Source organism: Trichechus manatus, unplaced genomic scaffold (assembly GCF_000243295.1).
Source record: "Trichechus manatus latirostris isolate Lorelei unplaced genomic scaffold, TriManLat1.0 scaffold00236, whole genome shotgun sequence".
Classification (NCBI taxonomy): domain Eukaryota; kingdom Metazoa; phylum Chordata; class Mammalia; order Sirenia; family Trichechidae; genus Trichechus; species Trichechus manatus.
The window spans coordinates 120,369-129,518 of record NW_004444172.1 but is presented as its reverse complement, the minus strand read 5'-3'; the positions used below and the strand labels follow the sequence as shown (position 1 = coordinate 129,518).

The window sequence follows — 9,150 nt, the reverse complement described above, 5'->3', positions numbered from 1 at the left end:
AGAGTACATACTCTAAGTATCCACTGGTATATGGGTCAAAAAAACTATCATAATAAAAGTTAGAGAAGTAGTTATCCTGTGGGTAATGGGCTTGTGACTCAAGAAGGAGCATGTAGAAAGCGCTGGAGATTCTAAGAATATTCTGTTTCTTGGTCTAAATGCTAGTTTCAAAGGTGTTTTTATTTTGTGAAAATTCCTCTAACTGTACTCTTACTACTTGAGTGTTCTCTATGTGTATGTTACACACCAAAAGGTTTTTCTAAACACAGTCTATTCACTGTTGGATTTTAGGAAATTTCAGAATTTCTTTAGTATAAATTTTGATTTTTAGCAATGCCTTGTGTACAATAGAGTTCAACATATTTTTTTGTAAATTAAAGGTGTAACTTTCATAAAATATTTCAGTGAATAATTATTCTTTTTCTAATTAAAACTTTGCTGTCTTGCAAAGAGACTTAGTGTACACTCGCACCAGTATATGCACAGAATTTATTTCATAATAGTCCATGCCTCAGAGCAAGACAACTATTTTTTGAAGGAAATGAGTTTATAAGTAAACAGTTGCCTACAAAGCATTATGTTAGTGGCACCAGTGACAGTTGAGAAGTTGTTTAGATACATTTCTTTTTCCTAACTTGCTTCCTTCCGGTGTCTTAAATTCCACCTTAAGTCATTTTTCCCCATGATCTAAGGAATCCATCTTCAATTAAATATAAATACCTTTGGGAGATTAATTAGCTTATCCCATTTTTAATAAGAAAGTCACCATGGCTCAGTTTGAATGGGGAGGGTGGAAAGGAAGTTAGACTAGACGGTCTGGAGGGATAGTCTTATTTTGGTAGGAAAAGTCTGGGTCTTGCCTAATTAGAGTGTAGCCAGTGGGAATTTGACATCTCAGGAGATAGGGAAGCACTTGAGGGGAAACTTAGTTTGCACCAGAGAAGTAGATAATTGTAGCTTCGAAGTGTTTCATTGTATTCAGGAAACTTTTTATCTTTGGTTTAGTCCAACAACCAGAAAATATTTAAGAGGAAACTTTTAATGATCCATTACTTTTGAACATTCCTATCCTAGAGACTGGGAGAATTTCTAGAGAAACAAATATAAACAGAAAAATAAAAAAAAAAGCAAGGAAGAGTGGATTACGTGTAATGGATGTTATGTAATCATAAAATCATTGGTTTGCGGGTGTTGACGTGGTTGGGGGAAGGGCATCAAACAGTGATTAATGAAAATAAAAGATAACCATTATAGGATTATCATATATCTAAAAGGGATAGCAAAGAATTTTGTTTCAGAAAAGTGAAAAAAAAAAAAAAAAAAACAGGATAAACAATGGAAAACATATGAAAATCATTTAGTAGAAAGGATCTGAGCTTCATTAGATGTGTGATTTGACTGGAGGAGGGTGTAGATTCAAGGTAGTCATAAAGCATAGCATTAAACTAAGTCATTGTTACTGGACATCGATCGTTTTGTATGAAAACTTCAGGCCTTGCTAAAGTTGCTGCAGCATTCACAGCAGAAAAATACAGAACCAGAAATCTAATTAAGCACATGTTTGCAAAACACGGAAAAATGAGAGCAGAGGCTTTAGAGATTTAGGTCCCAAATGTCAGTAAGTAAAAATAAAAAGTGACCTCCCTAGTACTCACCTACCCAGAATCAGAAGGGAAAGACATGCTTATCTCAGGTAACACTCTGAATTGAAAAGTCGAAAGACTATAGAAAATTTTTTTTTTGGAAAAATGAGGAATCAAATATTAAGGAATTTGTAAATGAATCATTTTTTTACCTGCTTATTCACCTAAATAAACTCTGCAATCTAACAGCCAAGCCATAATATCTTATGGTTGAAGCTGTGTGAATTTGACTGACCTCATTTGTATGAGTAAAGGAGATATTAATTTATGTTTTAACTAAAATTCATAAGTAAATCATTACTTTTTATTACTGTTAAAGTGATATCACTATATGTGTGAATTTAAGATTTTTTTCTAGTACTATTCCAACCATAATTAAAGTAACACATTAAAAATACCAATATGTATAAATTCTAGTTCATATGGACTACACATTATAATACTAAGTACAGAAAGAAATAAAAATCAGACCACTATTCGCATTTCAATTTTTATATACCAACAGAGAGTCACACATGTTCACAGACACACACACACACAGACACACACACACTCACATAAGGAAATGAACCCTTAATATTTCTGAAACATATATGATTCCTCTTCTTATTTCCATTTTTTATGGAAAATTAAATTTAAAAATCCAAAGAGATACAAATGTGTGTGTTAAATTCCGTATTTCCCACTTTAGATCATTTCTCTTTGTCAATGGGCATATCCTTTGGGATCTGGTCAGTCATATAACTGGACTATAAGCGATTGGCAAAGAGGATATGAAGTGTGATAGAAAAGTTGAATGAAACATGTTTTATTCATATTTAGTTATTCAGATAAAACTAAAGAAATAATACATCAAAACAGTAAAATAATAACTTTCAGTCATTAACTTATATGCGATATGATTCATTGTTGCTGAATCTTTAAAATCAATACTTCTGGATGAATAGATAGCAAAAATGTTATCTTTTTTTTGTGCAATAAGGTATTTATTTTTACACATCAAATGTTTAGGGCTGTTTCTTCTGGATTTATCTCTCTAACTATTGTGTTTTTTTATATCATTCTGAATCTGGAATGAGCTTTAGGTTTATTCAAATCTACTGTCTCAGATAAGATATAATTGTCATATATCAAGAGTGACATATGGATTTGGAATCAAAGTTTCTGAACTTTCTATTCAAGACATTTTAAATTTTTTCGATAACAACAATGCCTCTTTTTCAGTGACATTTATCTGGGCTAGTTTCTGAAAATAAAGAAGACAATTTACAGAAAGAAAGTATTCTGCCTTACAGATGATATTTTGTGGATATTCACCAGAGTTAAATACTGATCTATCATTTTCTTGATCATTTTTATAACCATTTAGAATAAAAACAAAGAAGAATGAATGGATAAAATTGCTCCTCCTTGACTGAATTCTACCTCTTGGGAATTACTAACAACCCTGAGATCAAAGCGACCATATTCACCATGTTTCTGGTTGTTTACCTCACTATTCTTGTGGCAAATCTTGGAATGATCATTTTAATTAGAATGGACTCTCAGCTTCAAACACCAATGTACTTTTTCCTCAGCCACCTCTCCTTCTGTGACCTCTGCTATTCCATAGCAATTGGGCCCAAGGTGCTGGTGGACCTCTTAGCCAAAGACAAATCCATTTCCTTCTATGGCTGTGCTCTGCAGTTCTTCATCTTCTGTATCTTTGCAGATTCTGAGTGTCTCCTGCTGGCAGTGATGGCCTTTGATCGGTACAAGGCCATTAGCAACCCCTTGCTCCATACAGTCCACATGTCCAGCAGGGTGTGCTCCATGCTAGTGGCTGGGGTTTACCTGGTGGGTATGGTGGATGCTTTGATACACCTGACTTTAACTTTCCGCTTATGTTTCTGTGGGTCAAATGAAATTAATCATTTCTTCTGTGATGTCCCTCCTCTTCTGTTGCTGTCTTGTTCAGATATGCAGGTCAATGAGTTAGTGATAGTCACCATTTCAGGAGTTCTTCTGTTTTATTGTTACATCATCCTCTCAGTCTTAAAGATCCACTCTGCTGAGGGAAGGTTCAAAGCTTTCTCCACCTGCACCTCCTACTTAACTGTTGTTGCAGTTTTCCAGGGAACTATGCTCTTTACGTATTTCCGACCACGTTCTTCCTACTCTCTAGATCAAGACAAAATGACTTCATTGTTTTATACCCTTGTTATTCCCGTGTTAAACCCGCTGATATACAGCCTAAGAAATAAGCATATGAAAGAGGCTCTAGAAAAACTGGAAAATAAAATGCTGTTTTAAATAGCTAAACACACACATAAGCAGTGGTTATTTTCTTCAAATCATATAATACAGTATAATGTGGTCCCAAATACTTTAATATGTATTTATACAAATTCTCTACTATATCAATTATTAGGTACTTTCCTAAATATTCTATACTTTCTTATGTGTCTTTAATTTAAATAGTACTCTCTAATTTTAGAAAACATTCTGGTCCATTTATTAGTGTATCAAAATTTTATTTGTTTAATGTTTCTTCTATGCATTAACTGAATTATTCTAGGAAAAATTGATTGTTTATTGAACATATATTATACTTCTTGGTGTTTTGTATATTGTGGTCAATCCACTAGTTTCTATACTAGTGAGTTCTATAATCCAGTGTAAACGGCAAACTTTAATTAGCTAATAATTCAAATAATTTATAACAAACTAAAATATCATGAAATGAAAAGGCAAGGTGCTCTTAATCCAAAATAAAATGTCTCAATCTATTGTAAAAAGAAGAAAAACTTCTTTGAAATGGAGACATGTAGTTTCTGATCTAAGTGATGAATAGAGATGCAAAGTGAGGGAGAGTAAAGTAGTCTAGGCATAAGGATTGGCAATTAGTGATCATGAGGTGGGTAGGACTATGCCTTCTTAGAGGAAATGAAGCCCCAAATTATTAGATATTAAAGAGCAAAGAGAAGGACCTTGGTGAAGCCTATCCTTGTGCTGTAGTTCTTAACTCTCCCCTTCCTTCCTTTAGGAAGACTTCCTTTCATTCCTGCTCCCAACCCCATCTCAGGCCTGGGCAAATTCCCCTAGCCTTGGTTCAGAAACCACCCTCTCCTTGAGGCATCATTTCATCTGTCACTTGGTTTATTAAAACATTGCCTATAAACTGAGATTGTGAGCATTCTGTATTGGTAAGTGTTTCATCCTTGTTATAACAAGCACCTGCCTTGTGTCCATGACATAGAATGGGAAAACAGGTACATAATAAAATCAATATATTTGATAACATTGTTTGAGTGATGTTTAAATGGCAATCAAAACAAAATTAACAAAGAGAAGAGTATACACCTTCGAATTGTGGTGTTGGCAAAGAATATTGAATATACCATGGATTGCCAAAAAAATGAACAAATCTGTCTTGGAAGTAGTACAACCAGAATGTTCCTTAGAAGCAAGGATGGAGACTACGTCTCATTACTTAGGATGCATTATCAGGAGGGATCTGTTCATGGATAAGGACATCATACTTTGTAAAGTAGAAGGTTGATGAAAAAGAGAAGATCTTTAAGAAGATGTATTGACATAGTGGCTGCAACAATGGGCTTAAGCATAACGAAGACTGTGAGGATGGCACAGGACCAGGCAGTGTTCTGGTTCTGTTATACATAGGGTCGCTATGTGTCAGAACCCACTGAAACACACCCAACAACAATGGTCCTTTCCAGTTGACAAGTTCTGTCTCATTGTGTCTATGATTCTAAACCAAAAAACAAACTCATTGCTCAGTTGATTACAACTCATGGTCACCCCATTTGTTACCAAGTAGAACTGCTCTATAGGTTTTTCCTGACTGTAATCTTTATGGAAGCAGATCACTAGACCTTTCTTCCTTGGTGTTGTGGGGTGGATTCAAGCTTCCAGTCTTATTCTAGCAGTTAAGTGCAAACCATTGGTGCCACCCAGGAATGTATATAAGATTCTACTGCTGGGTAAACGCATCCCCACTATTGAAACCTGAAACCAACCCGATGTCTTCGAGTCGATTCCTACTCAGAGTGAGCCTATTGGACAGAGTATAACTGCCTCACAGAGTTTCCAAAGAGTGACTTGTGGACATAAATAAAAGAAAAGAATCACATGATCATCTCACTCTACACAGAAAAAAAAATTGCTAAAGTCCAACACCCATTCCTTATGAAAACTCTCAATAAAATAGGTATAGAAGGGAAATTCCTCAACATAATAAAGGGCATCTATACAAAACCAACAGCCAACATCATCCTTAATGGAGAGAAGCTGAAAACTTTCCCCTTGAGAACAGGAACAAGATAAAGATGTCCTTTATCACCACTCCTATTTAACATTGTGCTGGAAGTCCTAGCTAGAGCAATTAGGCAAGAAAAAAGAAATAAAGGGCATCCAAATTGGTAATGAAGAAGTAAAACTGTTCCTATCTGCAGATAATATGGCACTATATATAGAAAAAACAAACAAACAAAAGACTCCATAAGAAAACTACTGGAACTAATAGAAAGATTCAGCAGAGTGGCAAGCTACGAGATAAACATACAAAAATCTGCTGGATTCCTATACACCAGCAAAGAGAAAGACAAAAAGGAAATCAGGAAAACAATACTATTTATAATAGCCCCTAAAAAAATTAAATACTTAAGGAATAAATCTAACTAGGGTTATAAAAGAACTATACAAAGAAAACTACAAAACACTACTTCAAGAAACCAAAAGAAATCTACATAAATGGAAAAACATAGGATGCTCACGGATAGGTGGACTCAATATTGTAAAAATGACAATTCTACCCAAAGCAATCTACAAATACAATGCAACCCCAATCCACATATCAACAACATTCTTTAAAGAAATGGAAAAAATAATCATTAACTTTATATGGAAAGGGAAGAGGTTGCAGATAAGTAAAGCATTATTGAAGAAGAATAAAGTAGGAGGACTCACACTACCTGACCTCAGAAACTACTATACAGCTAAGGTAGTCAAAACAGCCTGGTACTGGTACAACGACAGATACATTGACCAAGGGAACCGAATCAAGAACCCAGATGTAAATCTATCCACCTATGGTCACCTGATCCTTGACAAAGGCCCAAGTTCAATCGAATGGGGAAAAGACAGTCTTTTTAACAAATGGTGCTGGCAAAACTGGATGTCCATCTGTAAAAAATTGAAACAAGACCCATACCTCACACCATACACAGAAACTAATTCAAAATGAATCAAAGACCTAAATATAAAACCAAAAACTATAAAGATCATAGAAGAAAAAATAGGATCAATGCTAGAGACCCTAACAAACTGCATTAACAGGATACAAACCATAACCAACAACACACAAACTCCAGAAGATAAGCTAGATAACTGGGATCTTCTAAGAATTAAACACTTACGCTCATCAAAAGATTTCACCAAAAGGGTAAAAAGAGAAACTACAGACAGGGAAAAAAATTTTAGTTAAAAGTCTAATCTCTAAAATCTACGGGAAAATCCAACACCTCTACAACAAAAAGACAAATAATCCAATTATAAAATGGGCAAAGGAAATGAACAGATACCTTACCATAGAAGACATTCGAGCAGCTAACAGACTCATGAGGAAATGCTCACAATCACTAGCCAGTAGGGAAATACAAATCAAAACCACAATGAGATACCATTTCACCCTGGTATTACTGGCAAGAATAAAAAAAAAAAAACAGAAAATAACAAATGTTGGAGAGGCTATGGGGAGATTGGAACTCTTATGCACTGCTGGTGGGGATTCCACATGTTATAATCATTTTGGAAAATGATATGGCTTTCCCTTAGAAAGCTAGAAACAGAAATACCATATGATCCAGCAATCCCACGCCTAGGAATATATCCTAGAGAAATAAAAGCTGTCACAGGAATAGACATATGCACACACATGTTCACTGCAGCATTTTTCACAATAGTAAAAAGATGGAAACAACCTAGATGTCCGTCAACAGATGAAAGTATAAACAAACTATGGTACATACACACAATGCATTACTATGTGATAATAAAGAACAATGATGGATCTGCAAAGCATCTCACAAGGTGGATGAATCTGGAGGGTATTATGCTGAGTGAAATAAGTCAATCACAAAAGGACAAATATTGTATGAGACCACTACTATAAAAACTCAGGAAAAGATTTACACAACAATCTTTGATGGTTACGAGGGAAGAGAGGGGTGAGGGTGGAAAAACACTAAATAGACAATAGATAAGTGGTAATTTTGGTGAAGGGCAAGACAGTACACAATATTGTGGAAGGCAGCACAATTTGTTCAGGGTAAAGTCAAGGAAACTCCATGGACAAATCCAAACTCCCTTAGGGACCGAATTACTGGGCTGAGGGCTGTGGGGACCACGATCTCAGGAAACATCTAGCTCAACTGGCATTACATAGTGTATAAAGAAAATGTTCTACATTCTACTTTGGTGAGTAGTGTCTGGGGTCTTAAAAGGCTGTGAGCAGCCATCTAAGATACTCCACTGGTCTCACCCTTTCGGGAGCAAGGGAAAGTGAAGAAAACTAAAGACACAAGGGAAATATTAGTGCATAGGACTAATAGACCACAGCTACCATGGCCTCCACCAGACTGAGTCCAGTAAAATTAGATGGTAGCCCAGCTACCACCACTGACTGCTCTGACAGAGATCACAGTAGAGGGTCTCAGACAGAAGTGGAGAAAAATGTAGAGCAAAAGTCTAACTCAAAAAAAAGACCAGACTTACTGGCCTGACAGATACTGAAGAAACACTGAGAGTATGGCCCCTGGACACCCTTTCAGCTCAGTAATGAAGTCACTCCAGAGGTTCACCTTTTAGTCAAAAATTAGACAGACCCATAAGACAAAACAAGAATAAAAGGGCACACCAGCTACCACCACTGACTGCTCTGACCAGGATCACAGCAGAGGGTTCTGGACAGAGCTGGAGAAGGATGTAGAACATAATTCTAACTCACAAAAAAAGACCAGATTTACTGGCCTAAAAGAAACTGGAGAAACCCCCAGAGTATGGCCCCCAGATACCCTTTTAGCTCAGTGGTAAAGTTATCTCCGAGGTTCACCATTCAGCCTGGGAGTGGACAGCCCCATAAAACCAAATGGGACTAATGAGGTACAGTAGTCCAGTGACAACGGCCAGAAGGCAGAAGGGAACAAGGAAGCTGGTGATAGGGAACCCAAGGTTGAGTAAGGATACTGCTGATGTGTTGTGAGATTGTTAGCCATTGTCATAGGGCAACAAGTGTAGTAAATGTTAAATGAGAAACTATTTTGTTCTGTAAGCCTTCATCTTAAGTGAGAATACCAGCACAACTGGAAGAGCGTAGTCAATGTCCTGAACTGTGCATGCAGAAATTTTTGAAAATGGTGTATCTTTGGCTATGTGTATTTTCACCAAAAAAAAGGTTGAGAAGTTAGAGCGCTGACATGTGGGGTTGTTAACCAATGTCATAAAACAA

General features: G+C 36.1%; 1 pseudogene; it reads left to right on the top strand.

Annotated features, from left to right (window-relative positions):
- The first annotated feature begins 3,014 nt into the window (after window positions 1-3,014).
- LOC101349250 (olfactory receptor 5W2-like) lies at window positions 3,015-3,935 on the top strand (annotated as a pseudogene).
- The last annotated feature ends 5,215 nt before the right edge of the window (window positions 3,936-9,150 follow it).